The sequence below is a fragment of the Chenopodium quinoa genome, unplaced genomic scaffold (assembly GCF_001683475.1).
Source record: "Chenopodium quinoa cultivar QQ74 unplaced genomic scaffold, ASM168347v1, whole genome shotgun sequence".
Classification (NCBI taxonomy): Eukaryota; Viridiplantae; Streptophyta; class Magnoliopsida; order Caryophyllales; family Amaranthaceae; genus Chenopodium; species Chenopodium quinoa.
In genome coordinates, this window is record NW_018742924.1 from 1 (window position 1) to 23,952 (window position 23,952).

Here is a 23,952-nt window from a genome sequence, read left to right on the forward strand (position 1 = left end):
AGACACATCATCGACCATCCAAGGGGCTCATTAGCCCTAAGGGGCGTGACACATCATCGCATACCAACCATAGCCTAAGCGTGAGACATCATCGACCATCCAAGGGGCCATTAGCCCTAAGGGGCGTTAGACACATTACCCCTAAGTGGCGTCATAGACATTATTACCCATCCAAGGGGCTCATTAGCCCTATGGGGTGTCAGACACACCATCGCCTATTAAAAGGCCTATTAGCCCTAAGGGGCGTGAGAAACATCATTGCCAATCCAAATGCCTCATTAGCCTTAAGGGGCATCAGACACATCATCGCCCAGCCAATGCACTCATTAGCCCTAAGGGGCATGAGACACATCATCGCCCGTCTAAGGGGCGTCAGAGACATAATCGCCCATCCAAGGGGCTCATTAGCCCTAAGCGGTGTAAGACACATTATCGCCCATCTAAGGGGCTAATTAGCCCTCAGGGGCGTCAGATACATCATCGCCCATCCAAGCGGCTCATCAGCCCAAATGGGTGTCAGACACATCATGGCCCATCCTAGGGCCTCATTAGCCCTGAGGTGTGTCAGACACATCATCGCCCATCAAAGGGGCTCATTTGCGCTAACGGGCATAAGACACATATTCGCCCACTTAAAGGGCTGATTAGCCCTAAGGGGCATTAGACACATTATCGCCTATCCAAGGGGCTCATTAGCCCTAAGGGGCGTGAGACACATCATCGCCCATCAAAGAGGCTCATTAGCCCTAAGGGGCGTCAGACACATCATGGCCCATCAAAGGGGCCTATTAGCCCTAAGTGGCGTCAGACACATTATTACCCATTCATGGGGCTTATTAGCCTTATGGATTATCAGACACATCATCGCCCATCCAAGCGACTCATTAGCTCTGAGTGGTGTCTAACACACCATCGCCCATCCAAGGGGTTGATTAGCGCTAAGGGGCGTTAGACTAATCATCGCCCATCTATGAGGCTCATTAGCCTTAAGGGGCATCAGACACATCATCGCCCATCCAAGGGAGTTATTAGCCCTATGGACCGTGAGATACATCATCGCCCATCAAAGCGGCTCATTACCCCTAAGGGGCGTTAGACACATCATCGCCCATCAAAGGGTCTCGTTAGCCCTAAGTGGCATTAAACACATTATAACCCATCAAAGAGGCTCATTAGCTCTTAGGGGTGTTTGACACATCAACTCCAATAAAAGGGGCTTATTAGCCCTAAGGGGTGTTAGACACATAATCGCCCATCAAAGGGGCTCATAAGCCCTAAGTGGCGTCAAACACATTATTACCCATCTAAGGGGCTCATTAGCCCTAAGACGCATCAAACACATCATTGCCCATCCAAGGGGCTCATTCGCCCTAAGAGGCGCGAGACACATCATTACCCATCCAATGGGCTCATTAGCCCTCAGGGGCGTCAGACACATCATCGCCCATCCAAGCGGCTCTATTGCCCAAATAGGTGTCAGACACATCATGGCCCATCCAAGGGGCTCATTAGCCTTAAGGTATGTCAGACACATCATCGCCCATCAAAGTGGCTCATTAGCACTAACTGGCGTCAAACACATCATCGCCCATCTAAGGGGCTTATTAGCTCTAACCAGCAACATACACATCATCGCCCATCCAAGGGCCTAATTAGCCCTAAGGGGCGTGAAACACATCATCGCCTATCCAAGGGGTTCATTAGCCCTAAGGGGCGTGAGACACATAATCGACCATCCAAGGGGCTCATTAGCCCTAAGGGGCGTTAGACAAATCATCGCCCATCAAAGGGGCTCATTAGCCCTAAGTGGCGTCATAGACATTATTACCCATCCAAAGGGCTCATTAGCCCTATGGGGTGTCAGACACATCATCGCCTATTAAGAGGCCTATTAGCCCTAAGGGGCATGAGAAACATCATTGCCAATCCAAATGGCTCATTAGCCTTAAGGGGCATCAGACACATCATCGCCCATCCAATGCGCTAATTAGCCCTAAGGGGCAAGAGACACATCATCGCCCGTTTAAGGGGCGTCAGAGACATAATCGCCCATCGAAGGGGCTCATTAGCCCTAAGCGATGTAAGACATATTATCGCCCATCTAAGGGGCTAATTAGCCCTTAGGGGCGTCAGACACATCATCGCCAATCCAAGTGGCTCATCAGCCCAAATGGGTGTCAGACACATCATGGCCCATCCTAGGGCCTCATTAGCCCTGAGGTGTGTCAGACACATCATGGCCCATCAAAGGGGCTCATTAGCGCTAACGGGCATAAGACACATCTTCGCCCACTTAAAGGGCTGATTAGCCCTAAGGGGCATTAGACACATTATCACCTATCCAAGGGGCTCATTAGCCCTAAGGGGCGTGAGTCACATCAACGCCCATCAAAGAGGCTCATTAGCCCTAAGGGGCGTCAGACACATCATGGCCCATCAAAGGGGCCTGTTAGCCCTAAGTGGCGTCAGACACATTATTACCCATCCAAGGGGCTTATTAGCCTTATGGATTTTCAGACACATCATTGCCCATCCAAGCGACTCATTAGCTTTGAGTGGTGTCTAACACACCATCGCCCATCCAATGGGTTCATTAGCCCTAAGGGGAGTTAGACTAATCATCGCCCATCTATGAGGCTCATTAGCCCTAAGGGGCATCAGACACATCATTGCCCATCCAAGGGACTTATTAGCCCTATGGGGCGTGAGACACATCATCGCCCATCCAAGCGGCTCATTACCCCTAAGGGGCGTTAGACACCACATCGCCCATCAAAGGGTCTCGTTAGCCCTAAGTAGCATTAAACACATTATAACCAATCAAAGAGTCTCATTAGCTCTTAGGGGTGTTAGACTCATCAACGCCAATCAAAGGGGCTCATTAGCCCTAAGGGGTGTTAGACACATAATCGCCCATCAAAGGGGCTCATTAGCCCTAAGTGGCGTCAGACACATTATTACCCATCTAAGGGGCTCATTAGCCCTAAGACGCATCAAACACATCATTGCCCATCAAAGGGGCTCATTAGCCCTAAGAGGCGTGAGACACATCATTACCCATCCAAGGGGCTCATTAGCCCTGAAGGGTGTAAGATCCATCTTCGCCCATCCAAGGGGCTCATTAGCCCTCAGGGGCGTCAGACACATCGTTGCCCATCCTAGCGGCTCAATTGCCCAAATGGGTTTCAGACACATCATGACCCATCCAATGAGCTCATTAGCCCTAAGGTATGTCATACACATCATCGCCCATCAAAGTGGCTCATTAGCGCTAACTGGCGTCAAAGACATCATCGCCCATCTAAGGGGCTTATTAGCTCTAACCAGCATCAGACACATCATCGCCCATCCAAGGGCCTAAATAGCCCTAAGGGGCGTGAAACACATCATCGCCTATCCAAGGGGCTCATTAGCCCTAATGGGCGTAAGACACATCATCGCGCAACAAAGTGGCTCGTTAGCCCTAAGTGGCGTCATACACATTATTACCCATCCAAGGGGCTTATTAGCCTTACGGGGTTTTAGACACATCATCGGCTATCAAAGGGGCCTATTAGCCCTAAGGGGCGTGAGACACATCATCGCCAATCCAAGGGGCTCATTAGTCCTAATGGGCGTCAGACACATCATGGCCCATCCAAGGGGCTCATTAGCCCTAAGGTGTGTCAGACACATCATCGCCCATCAAAGGGGCTCATTAGCGCTAACGGGCGTCAGACACATCTTCGCCCATCTAAGGGGAAGATTAGCCCTAAGGGGCATCAGACACATTATCGCTCATTCAAGGAGCTCATTAGCCATAAGGGGCATGAGACACATCATCGCCCATCCAAGGGGCTCATTAGCCCTAAGAGGCGTCAGACACATCATCGCCCATGAAAAGGGCTCATTAGCCCTAAGTGGAGTCAGACACATCATCGTGCAACAAAGTGGCTCATTAGCCCTAAGTGGCGTCATACACATTATTACCCATCCAAGGGGCTTATTAGCCCTATGGGGTGTTAGAAACATCATCGACTATCAAAGGGGCCTATGGGGTGTTAGACACATCATCGGCTATCAAACGGTCTCATTAGCCTTAAGGGGCATCAAACACATCATCGCCCATCCAATGCGCTCATTAGCCCTAAGGGGCGTGAGACACATCATCGCCTGTCCAAGGGGCTAAATTGCCCTAAGGGGCGTCAGAAACATAATCGCCCATCCAAGGGGCTCATTAGCCCTGAGGGGTGTAAGCACATCAACGCCCATCCAAGGGGCTCATTAGCCCTTTGGATTGTCAAACACATCATCGCCTATCAAAGGGGCCTATTAGACCTAAGGGGCGTGTGACATATCATGGCCCATCAAAGGGGCTCATTAGCCTTAAGGGGCATCAGACACATCATCGCCCATCCAAGGCACTCATTAGCCCTAAGAGACGTGAGACACATCATCGCCCGTCTAAGGGGCTCAATTGCCCTAAGGGGCGTCAGACACATAATCGCCCATCCAAGGGGCTCATTAGCCCCGAGGGGTGTAAGACACAACAACGCCCATCCAAGGGACTCATTAGCCCTCATGGGCGTTAGATACATATACATCATCGCCAATCTAAGCGGCTCATTAGCCATAAGGGGTGTCTGACACATCATCGTCCATCCATGGGGTTCATTAGCGCAAAGGGGCGTCACACAAATCATCGCCCATCAAAAAGGCTCATTAGCACTAAGGGGCATCAGACACATCATCGCCCATCCAAGGGACTCATTCGCCCTATAGGGCGTGAGACACATCATCGCCCATCCAAAGGGCTCAATAGCCCTAAGGGGCGTTAGACACATCATCGCCCATCAAAGGGTCTCATTAGCCCTAAGTGGCGTTAGACACATTATAATCCATTCAAGGGGCTCATTAGCTCTATGAGGCGTGAGACACATCATCGCCCGTCCAAGAGGCTCATTAGCCCTTAGGGGCGTGAGACACATCATCACCCATCCAAGGGGCTCATTAGCCCTAAGGGGCGTTAGACACATCATGGCCCATCACAAGGGCTTATTAGCCCTAACTGGTGTCAGACACATTATTACTCATCAAAGGGGCTCATTAGCCCTATGGAATGTCTGACACATCATTGCCCATCCAAGCGGCTCATTAGCCCTAAGGGGTGTCTAACTCATCATCGCCCATCCAAGGGGTTCATTAGCGCTAAGGGGCGTAAGACAAATCATCGCCCATCTAAGAGGCTCATTAGCCCTAAGGGGCATCAGACACATCATCGCCCATCCAAGGGACTCATTTTCCCTATGGGGCGTAAGGCAGATCATCGCCCATCCAAGGGGCTCATTAGCCCTAAGGGGTGTTAGACACATCATCGCCCGTCAAAGGGTCTCATTAGCCATAAGGGGCATCAGACACATCATCGCCCATCCAATTCGCTCATTAGCCCTAAGGGGCATGAGACACATCATCGCCTGTCCAAGGGGCTAAATTGCCTTATGGGGCGTCAGAAACATAATCGCCCATCCAAGGGGCACATTAGCCCTGAGGGGTGTAAGACCAATTATCGCCCATCTATAAGGCTCATTAGCCCTCAGGGGCGTTAGACACATCACTGCCCATCCAAGCGGCTCATTAGCCCTAATCGGTGTCGGACACATCATGGCCCATCCAAGGAGCTCATTAGCCATGAGGTGTGTACGACACATCATCGCCCATTAAAGGGGCTCATTAGCCCTGAAGGGTGTAAGACCAATCATCGCCCATCCAAGGGGCTCATTAGCCCTCACGGGTGTCAGACACATCATCTCCCATCCAAGCGGCTCATTAGCCTTAATGGGTGTCAGACACATCATGGCCCATCTAAGGGGCTCATTAGCCTTAAGGTGTGTCAGACACATCATGGCCCATCAAAGGGGCTCATTAGCGCTAACGGACGTTAGACACATCATCGCCCATCTAAGGCGCTAATTAGCTCTAAGGGGCATCAGACACATCATCGCCCATCCAAGGGGCTTATTAGCTCTAAGGGGCGTAAGACACACCATCGCCCATCCAAGGGGCTCATTAGCCCTAATGGGCGTTAGACACATCATCACCCAACAAAGGGGCTTATTAGCCCTAACTGGTGTTATACACATTATTACCCATCCAAGGGGCTCATTAGCCTTCTGGGGTGTCAGACACATCATCGCCAATCCAAGGGGCTCATTAGCTTTAAGGGGCATCAAACACATCATTTCCCATACAATGCGCTCATTAGCCTTAAGGGGTGTGAGACACATCATCGCCTGTCTAAGTGGCTTAATTGTCCTAAGGGGCGTCAGACACATAATCGGCCATCCAAGGGGCTCGTTAGCCCTGAGGGGTGTAAGACACATTATTGCCCATCCAAGGGGCACATTATCCCTCAGGGGCGTCAGACACATCATTGCCCATCCAAGAGGCTCATTAGCCCTAACAGGTATCAGACACATCGTGGCCAATCCAAGGGGCCCATTAGCCGTGAGGTGTGTCAGGCACATCGTCGCCCATCAAAGGGGCTCATTAGCGCTAACGGGCGTCAGACACATCTTCACCCATCTAAGGGGCTGATTAGCCATAAGGCGCATTAGACACATTATAGCCTATCCAAGGGGCTCATTACCTTTAGGGGCGTGAGACACATCTTCGAACATCCACGGGGCTCATTAGCCTTATGAGGCGTCAGACACATCATCGCCCATCAAAGGGGCTTATTTGCCCTAAGTGGCATCATACACATTATTACCCATCCAAGGGGCTCATTAGCCCTATGGGGTGTCAAACACATCATCGCCTATCAAAGGGAGCCTATTAGCCCTGAGAGGTGTAAGACACATCATCGCCCATCAAAGGGGCTCATTAACGCTAACGGGCGTCAGACACATCTTCGCCCATCTAAGGGGAAGATTAGCCCTAAGGGGCATCAGACACATTATCGCTCATTCAAGGAGCTCATTAGCCCTAAGGGGCATGAGACACATCATCGCCCATCCAAGGGGCTCATTAGCCCTAAGAGGCGTCAGACACATCATCGCCCATGAAAAGAGCTCATTAGCCCTAAGTGGAGTCAGACACATCATCGTGCAACAAAGTGGCTCATTAGACCGAAGTGGCGTCATACACATTATTACCCATCCAAGGGGCTTATTAGCCCTATGGGGTGTTAGAAACATCATCGACTATCAAAGGGGCCTATGGGGTGTTAGACACATCATCGGCTATCAAACGGTCTCATTAGCCTTAAGGGGCATCAAACACATCATCGCCCATCCAATGCGCTCATTAGCCCTAAGGGGCGTGAGACACATCATCGCCTGTCCAAGGGGCTAAATTGCCCTAAGGGGCGTGAGAAACATAATCGCCCATCCAAGGGGCTCATTAGCCCTGAGGGGTGTAAGACACATCAACGCCCATCCAAGGGGCTCATTAGCCCTAAGTGGCGTTAGACACATTATTACCCATCCAAGGGGCTCATTAGCCCTTTGGATTGTCAAACACATCATCGCCTATCAAAGGGGCCTATTAGACCTAAGGGGCGTGTGACATATCATCGCCAATGCAAGGGGCTCATTAGCCTTAAGGGGCATCAGACACATCATCGCCCATCCAAGGCACTCATTAGCCCTAAGAGACGTGAGACATATCATCGCCCGTCTAAGGGGCTCAATTGCCTTAAGAGGCGTCAGACACATAATCGCCCATCCAAGGGGCTCATTAGCCCCGAGGGGTGTAAGACACATCAACGCCCATCCAAGGGACTCATTTGCCCTCATGGGCGTCAGACACAACATCGCCCATCCAAGCGGCTCATTAGCCCTGAGGTGTGTCAGACAAATTATCGCCCATCAAAGGGGCTCATTAGCCCCAAGGAGTATCAGATACATTATTTCCCATCCAAGGGGCTCATTAGCCCTAAGGGGCGTCAGACTAGTCATCGCCCATCAAAGGGGCTTATCAGCCCTAAGTGGCATCATACACATTATTACCCATCCAAGGGGCTCATTAGCCCTAAGACGCATCAGACACCTCATCGCCCATCCAAGGGGTTCATTAGCCCCGAGGGGTGTAAGACACATCATCACCCATCCAAGGGGCTCATTAGCCCTCATGGGCGTTAGATACATATACATCATCGCCCATCTAAGCGGCTCATTAGCCATAAGGGGTGTATGACACATCATCGTCCATCCATGGGGTTCATTAGCGCTAAGGGACGTCAGACAAATCATTGCCCATCAAAGAGGCTCATGAGCACTGAGGGGCATCAGACACATCATCGCCCATCCAAGGGACTCATTAGCCCTATGGGGCGTGAGACACATCATCGCCCATCCAAGGGGCTCATTAGCCCTGAGGGGTGTAAGACACATCATCACCCATCCAAGGGGCTTATTAGCCCTCATGGGCGTTAGATACATATACATCATCGCCAATCTAAGCGGCTCATTAGCCATAATGGGTGTCTGACACATGATCGTCCATCCATGGGGTTCATTAGCGCAAAGGGGCGTCACACAAATCACCGCCCATCAAAGAGGCTCATTAGCACTAAGGGGCATCAGACACATCATCGCCCATCCAAGGGACTCATTCGCCCTATGGGGCGTGAGACACATCATCGCCCATTCCAAAGGGCTCATTAGCCCTAAGGGGCGTTAGACACATCATCGCCCATTAAAGGGTCTCATTAGCCCTAAGTGGCGTTAGACACATTATAATCCATTCAAGGGGCTCATTAGCTCTATGAGGCGTGAGACACATCATCGCCCGTCCAAGAGGCTCATTAGCCCTTAGGGGCGTGAGACACATCATCGCCCATCCAAGGGGCTCATTAGCCCAAAGGGGCGTTAGACACATCATGGCCCATCACAAGGGCTTATTAGCCCTAACTGGTGTCAGACACATTATTACTCATCAAAGGGGCTCATTAGCCCTATGGAATGTCTGACACATCATTGCCCATCCAAGCGCCTCATTAGCCCTAAGGGGTGTCTAACTCATCATCGCCCATCAAAGGGGTTCATTAGCGCTAAGGGGCGTAAGACAAATCATCGCCCATCTAAGAGGCTCATTAGCCCTAAGGGGCATCAGACACATCATCGCCCATCCAAGGGACTCATTTGCCCTATGGGGCGTAAGGCACATCATCGCCCATCCAAGGGGCTCATTAGCCCTAAGGGGTGTTAGACACATCATCGCCCGTCAAAGGGTCTCATTAGCCATAAGGGGCATCAGACACATCATCGCCCATCCAATTCGCTCATTAGCCCTAAGGGGCATGAGACACATCATCGCCTGTCCAAGGGGCTAAATTGCCTTATGGGGCGTCAGAAACATAATCGCCCATCCAAGGGGCACATTAGCCCTGAGGGGTGTAAGACCAATTATCGCCCATCTATAAGGCTCATTAGCCTTCAGGGGCGTTAGACACATCACTGCCCATCCAAGCGGCTCATTAGCCCTAATCGGTGTCGGACACATTATGGCCCATCCAAGGAGCTCATTAGCCATGAGGTGTGTACGACACATCATCGCCCATTAAAGGGGCTCATTAGCCCTGAAGGGTGTAAGACCAATCATCGCCCATCCAAGGGGCTCATTAGCCCTCACGGGTGTCAGACACATCATCTCCCATCCAAGCGGCTCATTAGCCTTAATGGGTGTCAGACACATCATGGCCCATCCAAGGGGCTCATTAGCCTTAAGGTGTGTCAGACACATCATGGCCCATCAAAGGGGCTCATTAGCGCTAACGGACGTTAGACACATCATCGCCCATCTAAGGCGCTAATTAGCTCTAAGGGGCATCAGACACATCATCGCCCATCCAAGGGGCTTATTAGCCCTAAGGGGCGTAAGACACACCATCGCCCATCCAAGGGGCTCATTAGCCCTAATGGGCGTTAGACACATCATCACCCAACAAAGGGGCTTATTAGCCCTAACTGGTGTTATACACATTATTACCCATCCAAGGGGCTCATTAGCCTTCTGGGGTGTCAGACACATCATCGCCAATCCAAGGGGCTCATTAGCTTTAAGGGGCATCAAACACATCATTTCCCATACAATGCGCTCATAAGCCTTAAGGGGTGTGAGACACATCATCGCCTGTCTAAGTGGCTTAATTGTCCTAAGGGGCGTCAGACACATAATCGCCCATCCAAGGGGCTCGTTAGCCCCGAGGGGTGTAAGACACATTATTGCCCATCCAAGGGGCACATTATCCCTCAGGGGCGTCAGACACATCATCGCCCATCCAAGAGGCTCATTAGCCCTAACAGGTATCAGACACATCGTGGCCAATCCAAGGGGCCCATTAGCCGTGAGGTGTGTCAGGCACATCATCGCCCATCAAAGGGGCTCATTAGCGCTAACGGGCGTTAGACACATCTTCACCCATCTAAGGGGCTGATTAGCCATAAGGCGCATTAGACACATTATAGCCTATCCAAGGGGCTCATTACCTTTAGGGGCGTGAGACACATCTTCGAACATCCACGGGGCTCATTAGCCTTATGAGGCGTCAGACACATCATCGCCCATCAAAGGGGCTTATTAGCCCTAAGTGGCATCATAGACATTATTACCCATCCAAGGGGCTCATTAGCCCTATGGGGTGTCAGACACATCATCGCCTATCAAAGGGAGCCTATTAGCCCTGAGGGGTGTAAGACACATCATCACCCATCCAAGGGGCTCATTAGCCCTCATGGGCGTTAGATACATATACATCATCGCCCATCTAAGCGGCTCATTAGCCATAAGGGGTGTCTGACACATCATTGTCCATCCATGGGGTTCATTAGCGCTAAGAGGCGTGACGCAAATCATCGCCCATCAATGAGGCTCATTAGCACTAAGGGGCATCAGACAGATCATCGCCCATCCAAGGGACTCATTAACCCTATGGGGCGTGAGACACATCATCGCCCATCCAAGGGGCTCATTAGCCCTAAGGAGCGTTAGACACACCATCGCCCATCAATGGGTCTCATTAGCCCTAAGTGGCGTTAGAAACATTATAACCTGTCCAAGGGGCTCATTAGCTCTTTGGGGCGTGAGACACATCATCGCCCGTCTAAGAGGCTCATTAGCTCTAAGGGGCGTGAGACACATCATCGCCCATCCAAGGGGCTCATTAGCCCTAAGGGGCGTTAGACACATCATGGCCCATCATAGGGGCTCATTAGCCCTAACTGGTGCCAGACACATTATTACCCATCAAAGGGGCTCATTAGCCCCATGGATTGTCTGATACATCATCGCCCATCCAAGCGGCTCATTAGCCCTTAGGGGTGTCTAACACATCATCGCCCATCCAAGGGGTTCATTAGCGCTAAGGGGCGTAAGACAAATCATCGCCCATCTAAGAGGCTCATTAGCCCTCAGGGGCATCAGACACATCATCGCCCATCCAAGGGACTCATTTTCCATATGGGGCATAAGGGACATCATCGCCCATCCAAGGGGCTCATTAGCCCTAAGGGGTGTTAGACACATCATCGCCCATCAAAGGGTCTCATTAGCCTTAAGGGGCATCAGACACATCATCGCCCATCCAATGCGCTCATTAGCCCTAAGGGGCGTAAGACACATCATCGCCTGTCCAAGGGGCTAAATTGCCCTAAGGGGCGTCAGAAACATAATTGCCCATCCAAGGGGCTCATTAGCCCTGAGGGGTGTAATATACATTATCGCCCATCTATGGGGCTCATTAGCCCTCAGGGGCGTTAGACACATCATCGCCCATCCAAGCGGCTCATTAGCCCTAATCGGTGTCGGACACATCATGGCCCATCCAAGGAGCTCATTAGCCCTGAAGGGTGTAAGACCAATGATCGCCCATCCAAGGGGCTCATTAGCCCTCACGGGTGTCAGACACATCATCTCCCATCCAAGCGGCTCATTAGCCCAAATGGGTGTCAGACACATCATGGCCCATCTAAGGGGCGCATTAGCCCTAAGGTAGGTTAGACACATCATCGCCCATCAAAGGGGCTCATAAGCGCTAACGTGCGTCAGACACATCATCGCTCATCTAAGGCGCTAATTAGCTTTAAGGGGCATCAGACACATCATCGCCCATCCAAGGGGCTTATTAGCCCTAAGGGGCGTAGGACACACCATCGCCCATCCAATGGGCTCATTGGCCCTAATGAGCGTTAGACACATCATCTCCCAACAAAGGGGCTCATTAGCCCTAACTGGCGTCATACACATTATTACCCATCCAAGGGGCTCATTAGCCTTCTGGGGTGTCAGACACATCATCGCCAATCCAAGGTGCTCATTAGCTTTAAGGGGCATCAAACACATCATTTCCCATACAATGCGCTCATTAGCCTTAAGGGGCGTGAGACACATCATCGCCCGTCTAAGTGGCTTAATTGCCCTAAGGGGCGTCAGACACATAATCGTCCATCCAAGGGGCTCGTTAGCCCTGAAGGGTGTAAGACACATTATTGCCCATCCAAGGGGCACATTATCCCGCAGGGGCGTCAGACACATCATCGCCCATCCAAGCGGCTCATTAGCCCTAACGGGTGTCAGACACATCGTGGACAATCCAAGGGGCCCAATAGCCGTGAGGTGTGTCAGACACATCATCGCCCATCAAAGGGGCTTATTAGCGCTAACGGGTGTCAGACACATCTTCACCCATCTAAGGGGCTGATTAGCTTTAGGGGCGTGAGACACATCTTCGAACATCCACGGGGCTCATTAGCCTTATGAGGCGTCAGACACATCATCGCCCATCAAAGGGGCTCATTAGCCCTAAGTGGCATCATAGACATTATTACCCATCCAAGGGGCTCATTAGCCCTATGGGGTGTCAGACACATCATCGCCTATCAAAGGGAGCCTATTAGCCCTAAGGGGCGTGAGACACACCATCGTCGATCCAATGCGCTCATTATCCCTAAGGGGCGTAAGACACATCTTCGCCCGTCCAAGGGGCTTAATTGCCCTAAGGGGGGTCAGACACATAATCGCCCATCCAAGGGGCTCATTAGCCCTGAGGGGATTAAGACACATTATCGCCCATCTAAGGGGCTCATTCACCCTCAGGGGCGTCAGACACATCATCGCCCATCCAAGAGGCTCACTAGCTCTAATGGGTGTCAGACACATCATGGCCCATCCAAGGGGCTCATTAGCCCTGAGGTGTGTCAGACACATCATCGCCCATCAAAGGGACTCATTAGCGGTAACGGGCGTTAGACACATCTTCGCCCATCTTAGGGGATGATTATCCATAAGGGGCATCAGACACATTATCGCCCATCCAAGGAGCTCATTAGCCCTAAGGGGCGTGAGACACATCATCGCTCATCCAAGGGGCTCATTAGCACATATAGCCGTCAGACACATCATCGCCCATCAAAGGGGCTTATTAGCTCTAAGTGGCGTAAGACACATTATTACCCATCCAAAGGGCTCACTAGCCCTATGGATTGTAAGACACATCATCGCCTATCAAAGGGGTCTATTAGACCTAAAGGGGCCTATTAGACCTAAAGGGCGTGAGACATATCATCGCCAATCCAAGGGGCTCATTAGCCTTATGGGTCAATAGAAACACCATCGCCCATCCAAGGCGCTCACTTGCCCTAAGGGGCGTGAGACACATCATCGCCTGTCCAAGGGGCTCAATTGCCCTAAGGGGCGTAAGACACATAATCGCCCATCCAAGGGGCTCATTAGCCCCGAGGGGTATAAGACACATCATCGCACATCCAAGGGGCTTATTAGTCCTCAGGGGCGTCAGACACATCATCGCCCGTCAAAGCAGCTGATTAGCCCTAATGGGTGTCAGACACATCATGGCCCATCCAAGGGGCTCATTAGTCTTGAGGTGTGTCAGACACATCATCGCCCATCAAAGGGCTCATTAGCGCTAACGGGCGTCAGACACATCTTCGCCCATCTTAGGGGATGATTAGCCCCAGGGGGCATTAAACACATTATCTCCCAACCAAGGAGCTCATTATCCTAAAGGGTCGTGAGACACATCATCGCCCCATCCAAGGGGATCATTAGCCATAACGGGCGTGAGACACATCATCGCCCATCCAAGGGGCTCATTAGCCCTAAGGGGCGTTAGACACATCATGGCCCATCAAAGGGGCTCATTAGCCCTAAGTGGAATTAGACACATTATTACCCATTAAAGGGGCTCATTAGCCCCAAGGGGTATCAAATACATTATCGCCCATCAAAGGGGCTCATTACACCTAAGCGGCGTCAGACTAATCATTGCCCATCAAAGGGGCTAGTGAAGGATAATTAGGTCGTTGTACTAACTACCCTCAACTAATCCCTTAGTATAGGGAATTACTCACTAATAATGAACAACTAACACAAAACCCAACAAGAAGAACAAAGAGAAACAATTAAACTAAACAACTACTCTAATCAAGCAAGAAATTAAGAAAGAATAATAAATGAGATAGAGTTTAGAATGCTCATTGAAGTATTGAAAAGAAATCCAAAACAATGTCACTTGCCATTAATGATGACTAACAACATGCTTTGCTTGTTTACTGTAGGTGTTTACATATCATGGATCCTGATGAGAACCTTTATTCTGATGAGGATATGGATGATGAAGATGATGACAAGTTGTATGATATTAATAAGGAGAGAGATATGGGGGAAGTGGAAGACCAAGCTTATGACGAGTTCCAACATAAGCTTGATGCATATGAGCGCATAGCTGAAAATGCCCCGCCTATTGAGGATAATGTGGTTTTAGAGTTTGTAGGTGATTCACATTGTGAAACTCAAATGCAAATCCAAGTTAAAACCACCGGTGGTGGAGGAGTGGTAAAGGCACCGGTGAACAGAAGGAGTAGGGGTGCAACAAAAGCTTTCAAGAAACCCGAGGTTCCTATGGTGCTTAAGTTTGATGAGTTAGGCGAACTTAATGGCCAATGGAGCGACAAATTTTCTAGTCAAGTTGGCATACTAACTCGTAAAATACCAATCACACTTGAGTGGGCTGATATACCTCATGGTTTGCTTCAAACATTTTAGGACGATACAATGGTAAGTATGATTATTTACGAACCTAGCGCATAACCTGCTCACGGGATGTGTATATCAAAATAGGTCACTAATACTATTATTATTAATTAATATATATTTAGGGAAAAAAAATTTAAAAAAAATTGCAAAAACACCAACGAGCATAACCCGAGGGCTGCAACCTGTATCTGCCTGGGCAACATCTTGGGCTGGTTCAGCTGCATACGCTGCTGCCTAGGCTGGTGCTGCTGCCTGGGTGCTGCAACTGCCAGACAGCAGCCGAGGCAGCTGCTGGGTGCTGCAGCTGCCTGGGTTGCTGCATCTGCCTGGGTGCTGCAGCGGTGCTTCCCTGATTCGCAATTTATTTATTTATTTATTTATTTATTTATTTATTTTTATTTTTATTCTTGCCTAACGTGGATGTTTGCACCAATTATAGAGTATGTTCCATATTCTTGATGAGCCAGCCAAGAGAAAAGTCTTTTAAGCTTTTGTACAAGAGAGATTCAAAAACATCAAGAGTTACTTGAGTACGAGATGGATCCATAAGAAAAGAAGGAAAAGACCAAAGAAAAATGCAACTAATGATGGAGAAGAGGAGAAACCTGATAAGAAACCGTGGGATTTATATCCACAAATAACGGTAAAGGACTGGGAGAAGTTTATGGAAAAATCTTCCACTAGGACCGCACTTGTATGTTTTCATTTATCAATAGAGTAGGCTATTGACTTTTAGTTTATTACAAAGACTGATGCTAACATATATTTCTGAATGTGTAGGAAAAAAGCGAAGAAGCTAGAATCAATGCCGGGAAGAAATTGTACAGCCAGCATATGGGTTGTAAGACATTTGCGGAGTCTATACCAAAGTGGATCAAAGCGGGTCTATACCCCAAATCCATGATGTCATCATCTGATAAACCACTTTCTTCCACGGGTCACAACTTTGGTAAATCGTGCAATTGACTGGTGGTGTGCTACGCATGGGATCGACAAGAAAACTGGCAAGTATGTCATTGAAGCGGATAAGAAAGTAGTAGCATATGCACTTGTATGAAAACTTTAATACTAATTAATTATATTTTCTTGTCAAGTACATCTTACTTAGAACCAATAACTCTTTGTGTTGTTACAGCTCGAGCATACTTCGAAAGTGATTGAAGACAAGCTGTCTCCAAGCATTGAAAAAGATCCTTTCATCTTAGCTTTGGGAAAACCATACCACCATGGGCGATTAATTAGTTCTGGAGGGAAACAACTAGGGTGGGAGTACGTGATGGGTTCAGAATACTCAAAATTAGGAAAAAGCAGATCAAGTGTTAATTCGCCACATCGTATTGATGAGAAGGAAAAGGAATCAATTAAGGCGGAGATACGCGCAGAGCTACAAGAACAGATGCAAAGTCAATTCAATGCCATTCTGAAGCACATGAACTTGCCGATTTTGCCATTACCCTCGAGTACCCCTGTAGACTCATGTAGTCACCCAGGAGGCCCCGAGGACGATCTAATAGTTGAGAGAGAGGTAATTTTAGTACGAGGACAAATTACGTCATATGAAGTTCGTCAAACGAGGTCTTTCGCATGCTTAGTTATTTTACTTTTGCAAGATCCAAGTCCTATGTTGGATGCAGAGTCATTGAAGAGAGAAAATCTGATACCTGAACTTTTCCCATATGTTAAGGTAAACCTCACTACGTAATCAACTTTTCTTATGTTAGGCTTTCGTTTGTTATTTCATAACTTATGTCCTAACTCCTAATTAAATATGTAGGAAGAGACGCCTTGTGAGCTTTTTCAACCCGGGGAAAAAAAGGATGGACAGTTGCAGTTGGTGGGGTATGGTAGTGCACAACCTTTTGACATGGTCCATTTTATGTTTAATACTAGCAACCACTACATCTCGGCCGGGATCGATTCTACAGTTTCTAGGTTTGAGGACTTACCACTACCGGTTCCTAGAGAGGAATATGATTTTTTTAAGCTGCGTGACACGACCGGTAGCTTTGTGCAATGGCCACGTGATCGGTTGAGGTTGGTAGGAGGGGTATGTAAACACTACTTGTATTTAACTACTTGTATGTAACTAGATTAACATGTGCTTTGTGCAATGACCATGTTCTTTTATGTTACTAGATTAATATGGAAAATCAGTCCGCTAAAAGGAAGAAGGTGAAGAAGCCAAAATCCAAGGAAGAAGGTCCTCCGAACATGGAACGAGGACAAGTGTCGAAGAAGAGTTCGAGAGCTTCTTGTACTCCACTGGTAGAAGCCAATGTCCTTAAGTCGCTTTCGAAAGCATGTAATTTTCTTCACAACCATGTTTGTGAGTTGCCTACGGGTACACATATTCAAGTGAACTTGCCTAAGGCATTATTCCACTATGATGAGGATGCGATCGCATACATTTCTAGAGAGGATGTGACAGAATTTCTAACTGGTTCCATGCTTAACATTTCAATCATTCAGACTTTCATGAGGTAAATTAACGACAATATTTCTAAACATATTGTATTTTTGATATTTTTGTACCAAAACAATGCAAATAGTAATTACTTGCACACATTACTTTCTTGAAGGTCACTACAGGAGCTCCTAAGTTGTAAACCCGATGGTGAAGCAGTAGTTGGGTGGTTATGCCCCAAGCAGACCTCTGTAACCAAATGCTTGCATAACCTCGTGATGTGATAGACTACCTTGAGCGGGGTATTAGAGAATCAATGCGTGCGGAAAACAAGTTCATATTAGCCCCTTCCTTTGAGTTGTAAGTTTAAATATGTCACTCTTAAGTTGTTTGTTAAATATAGATGTTGACGTATAACAATTGATAAATTGATATTTGCTTTAATATATATGTAGTCTACATTGGAGCCTTATGGTGATTTGTGTTTCCAATAACACAATCTACTACTTTGACTCGGCTCGTAAATGGCCACCAAGGAAGTTGCTAATGAATAACCTATTGAATAGGTACATACCGCTTCCTATTGTTTTATATCATAACCTAAGTCATTGAGTGGCTATGTTCCTAAATTTGTGCTTTTGTTTTCAAGTGTTATGAAGAAATTGAATTGTCGTTCGGTTGCGGGTCCTACGTGGAAATATTCGAAGGTAAAGACTTAATATACTGATTTATTTATTAAAATTGCCTTGAGTTATGGCTATGCATGACTAGTTAAACTTTATGTCATGTTAGTGTGCGCAACAATACAACGGCGTTGATTGTGCCCTGTACGTGATGAGGTTTATGCTTGACATAGTCAATAGGTGCAATGAAGCCCAACACATTGAGGAGGTACATATTTTTACTTTTTTCCGTTTGATTTTGGATAAAAGTCGTCCTAAAACTAAGTACAATGCTAATTTTCTATGATTTCAAACATTAGACACCTAAGACTAGTTAATATTGACATGTTATGATAAAGAAATAGTTCGTTAGATCAGAAATGTAGAAATCGGGCAAAGTAGTAGTCAAATAGGCGATTTTAGGTAAAAGTCGTCCTAAAACTTAGTAAAATGATCTTTTGATATGATTCAAACATTAGACACCTAAGACTAGATAATAATGACATCTTACGATAAAGAAATAGTTCATTAGATAAGAAATGTAGAAATCGGGCAAAGTAGAAGTCAAATAAGAGATTTTGGGTAAAAGCAGTCCTAAAACTTAGTAGAATGCTAATTTGCTATGATTTCAAACATTAGAAACCTAAGACTAGTTAACATTGACATGTTATGATAAAGAAATAGTTCATTAGATAATAAATGTAGATTTCGGGCAAAGTAGAAGTCAAATAGGTGATTTTGGGTAAAAGTCGTCCTAAAACTTAGTAGAATGCTAATTTGCTATGATTTAAAACATTAGAAATCTAAGACTAGTTAATATTGACATGTCATGATAAAGAAATAGTTCATTAGATAATAAATGTAGAAATCAAGCAAAGTAGAAGTCAAATAGGCGATTTTGGGTAAAAGTCGTCCTAAAACTTAGTAAAACCATGTTTTGATGTGATTACAGACCTTAGACACCCAAGACTAGTTAATATGGGTATGCTCTAAGGAGAAATTAGGTCATTTGAAAGAAAATGTAGAAAATGGGAAAGTGAGTACCCGAATAACTGCAGCACCCGAGGGAACTACATCACCCGAGGAAACAACCTCGGGTTATGCCAGGCAGCTGCAAGCAGCCACTAAGCAACTGCCCAGGAAGCTACAGCACCAGCCAGGCAACTACTTAGGCAGCCGTAGCAGCAGCCAAGGTAACTGCTCAGGCAGCCGCAACAGCAGCCTAGGCAGTTGGCCAGGCAGCCGCAGTAGCAACCAAGCAACAGCCCAGGCATCTGCAGCAGCCACCCGGCAGCAGCCTAGACAGCTGCAGCAATAGCCCATGCTGCCAGGCACTTGTAGCAGCAGCCACTAGGCAGCTGCCCAGACAGCTGAACATGCAGCTGCAGCAGCAACCTTGGCAGCAGCCTAGGCAGCTGCATAGGCAGATGCAACAGCCACCAGGCAGATGCACAAGAAGCTGCAGCGGCCACCAGGCTGCTGCCTAGGCCGCTGCAGCAACTGTGCAAGCAACCGAGCAGCTACATCAGCCATGGGAAGCAGCCCGAGGATTAATTTTTTGACCTTTTCATTGGCACCTCATGGAATTTTGTGTATTTTTGCGTAATTGTTAGTGAATAAGCTAAATAAGTCACTTACGTCGATTTTTGTTAAAAATTGTACTAAAACTTAGTTGGGTGCTCATTTGATGTGATATAATAACTCACATGCCTAAGACTAGGTAATATGGGCATGGTATGAGAAAAAAAAAGTTCAAACGAAATAAAATGTAAATAATGGGCAAGTAGAAGTGGAAAAGGCGATTTTGGGTAAATGCCGTCCTAAAACTTAGTAAAATGATCTTTTGCTATGATTTCAAACATTAGACACCTAAGACTATTTAATAATGACAAGTGATGATAAATAAATAGTTCATTAGATAAGAAATGTAAAAAATAGGCAAGTAGAAGTGGAATAGCCGATTTTTGGTAAAAGCCGCTCTAAAACGTAGTGGAATGCTAATTTGCAATGGTTTCAAATATTAGACACCTAAGACTAGTTAATATTAACATATAATGGTAAAGAAATAGTTTATTAGATAAGAAATGTAGAAATCAGGCAAAGTAAAAGTGGAATAGCCAATTTTGGGTAAAATCCGTCCTAAAACTTAGTAGAATGCTAATTTTCTATGATGTCAAACATTAGACACCTAAGACTAGTTATAATTTCCATGTTATGATAAAGAAATAGTTCATTAGATAAGAAATGTAGAAATCGGGCATAGTAGAAGTCAAATAGGCGATTTTGGGTAAAAGTCGTCCTAAAACATAGTAGAATGCTAAATTGCTATGATTTCAAACATTAGACATCTAAGACTACTTAATATTGACATGTTATGATAAAGAAATAGTTTATTAGATAAGAAATGTAGAAATCGGGCAAAGTAGAAGTGGAATAGCCGATTTTGGGTAAAAGTCGTCCTAAAACTTAGTAGAATGCTAATTTGCTATGATTTCAATCATTAGACACCTACGAATAGTTATCATTGACATGTTATGATAAAGAAATAGTTCATTAGATAAGAAATGTAGAAATTGGGAAAAGTAGAAGTAAAATAGGCGATTTTGGATAAAAGACGTCCTAAAACTAAGTAGAATGCTAGTTTGTTATAGTTTCAAACATTAGACACCTAAGACTAGTTAATATTGACAAGTTATGATAAATAAATAGTTAATTATATAAGAAATGTAGAAATCGGGCAAAGTAGAAGTCAAATAGGCGAGTTTAGGTAAAAGCCGTCCTAAAACTTAGTAGAATGCTACTTTGCTATGATTTAAAACATTAGACACCTATTTCTAGTTAATATTGACATTTTATGATAAATAAATAGTTCATTAGACAAGAAATGTAGAAATCGGGCAAAGTAGAAGTCAAATGGGGCTTATTTGGGAGATTTTGGATAAAAACCGTCCTATAAATTACAAAACCCTCTTTTGATGTGATTTAAAACCTTAGACACCTAATAGAGTGATGTAATACGAATATGAATGATGCTTGAAATAGTTAAAATATACATTATTTTTTAGTTTGAATTTTATCTAATATATAGGAATGATGTTTAATGTTTGGTATTTATTTTTTTTTTCAAAAGATTTGTAAGATTCAAAGGGAAGGCCCGTTAACAAGGGAAGAATTTGATGAAATTCACGACATGTGGGCTTTTTTCGTGACATTTGATGGCATCTAGGTAGAATAATATGTGTTAGATAGTGAGATTGAGTTGATTTTGTTATTATGAACAATTAATATTTAGTTACTATATTTTTTTTCTATATGTACATTACTTATACGTAATTAGTACTATATATTATTTGTGAGTGTTAAATATGTTATTATTATTATGAATTTTATTGTAATTGAAGTATTATTCTTAAATTTGTAATATTTTAATGTAATTATTATTAATTATTAATATTAATTAATAATAATATAAATGATAATAATAATTTTTAAAATTACAGATTAATGTGCATATCAAAACAGGTCACTGATACTATTATTAATAATTAATATATATATATATTTAGGGGAAATTTTTTTAAAAAAATAAACAAATGGCAAGCGGTTTTAGCGCCAAACCGCTTGCCTTTCCCCCCTAATGGCAAGCGGTTCTGAACCGCTTGCCATTTAAATGGCTATTGGCAAGTCCCCTAAACCCATGCGATTCAGATTCGCTTGCCATTAGGGGGTTTGAATCGCTTGCCATTACGTTTTTTCTACTAGTGAATTAACTCTCTTTTTCTCTCTTCTATGCTCTAGCCTAAACACTAGCCTACCCTTCTTCTTTCAAAATTCCCTTTTTAAGCACTCCAAGGAGTCCGTACTTTACTCGAGGCTATGTCCTTAAACCAAGGCGTGAAAGGTATAACTGTTTGAGGGTTTGGCCCCAAATCAACTCTATTTAATTTAATTTAATTATTCTTTTACTAAATTTCCTTGAAGTTACTAATTCGTTTATTCTTTTATAGTTGCAAGCAAACAGAATGAAAGTAAGAATTATGTTCCTTTTATTTCTATTATTTTTCTAACGATTTTATATTTTTGGATTTATTGTTAAATTGCTTCCAATATTAATGTTAATTTTATAATAATTCTGATCACCATATTGCATGTTTATAGGGAATATGTAATAGAAAATCACGCCTAAAAAGATAATTTGGACAATCGGTTTAGGTTCCTTTTTATCTTGTTGTTTATTCAAGTGATCACTAAAATTTTAGAGTTCTATGTTTCATTAATATTCAACCAATTTAGTATAATAATAGATTGGAGCGAATTGAATCTTTGTTTTCATGCCTTTGAGAATGCAGGAATGCTTTTCACTATAAGAATCGAGTAGAGACCAATACCGGCGAATGTGACTCCATGACTCACCTCGTACCATCATCCCGGATCCTCCTTTTGTGGTTCCTAACAATATGGAGTTAGTAATCTCATGTATTATGAATGGGGTGTAACCTTCACGGGTCAATCGTTGTTGCCTTTCGTTGTCCCTTTATTTATGGTTGTCTCATGATCCGTGAACGGTTTACAAGTTCCTTAAAAACTTGTCGGCGGCTCCTTACTATCCTTGTCCCTAATCGTATATGTCAATTCCCACTTCCTATAAGTGCCAATAATATTCACACATGCTTTAAAGTAGGCGCACTTTAAACGACGCCTACAATTTGGCGACTCCACTGGGGAGGATTCTTGATAATTTATCGATTAGAGTGATCGGTATTTAATTAAGATGAGTGGATGAGAATTGAAAGATTCTTGAAAGATATTCCTGTGATTAATTTGGCATTTTTGCAAAAGCGTAGACGTTTTAACGTCGCATTTCTGTCTGTTTCGTAGGAAAAATTGAATAACTAGATTGCGAACGAAGAAAAATAGGGCACAAGTCACCTTTTCGGACTGCCGCGCCATGGTGCAGTACACCGTCAAGCGGTGTGCAGCACCATGACACGGTACACTCTTCCGTTTCACGACAGTCTTTATATCCATCCAGTGGCTTATTTTCTCTTCTCACGGTCAACTTCCTTCGGTTTTTCTGAAAAAACGTGTGTATTCTACATACGTCTTAGCCCCGGGGGAGTTAAGCTCTATCAACCCAAAAACGCTAATGGAAATAAGGGTTCATCCGAGTTATTAAATCCACCCAAAACATGGAGTCGAGTTCGATTTCATCACGAACTCGCGGAGCCTCCCGTTGGAATACACCCTCAAGGGAGGCGGCCTTGCTAACGCGTCCAAACTCTTAACCATGGTATTCTTTTGACACCTAAAGTTCGACCAATAGTTGAACATAGATCTAGACCTTAGGTTGCGAACTCCTTTTACATCATCGTGACTAAATGCTACGTGTTTCACTACTAAAAATTAAGGTTTTTGCGACCGCCACAAACGGTCGTAAAAACTAATTGCGACCGTCAACGGTCGTAAAGCGGTGGTCGTTATTCCCTTAGTCGCAAAAAAACAAAATTACGACTGGTTGACGGGTCGCAATTTTTATTACGACCGTTTCCTATATTTTCCACGACCGGTACCAAAACGGTTGCAAATAAAAAAAATTTAAAAAAACCAGCAGCACCCACCCTAAACAACCCTGACCCACCATCGTCGCCCACCCAAACAACCCTTAACCCAAAAAAAATAGATCCAAAAATTAACCAACAAATTTATCAAAATCAAACTTAAAATAACAAACACCAAATCAAAATTCCAAGTTAACAAAAAAAATATCAACAAAATATGAACAAATATCATGATAATTCGAAAAAAAGAGACAAAATTTACGAAAATTCAAGCAAAATCAACCAAAACTTAAAA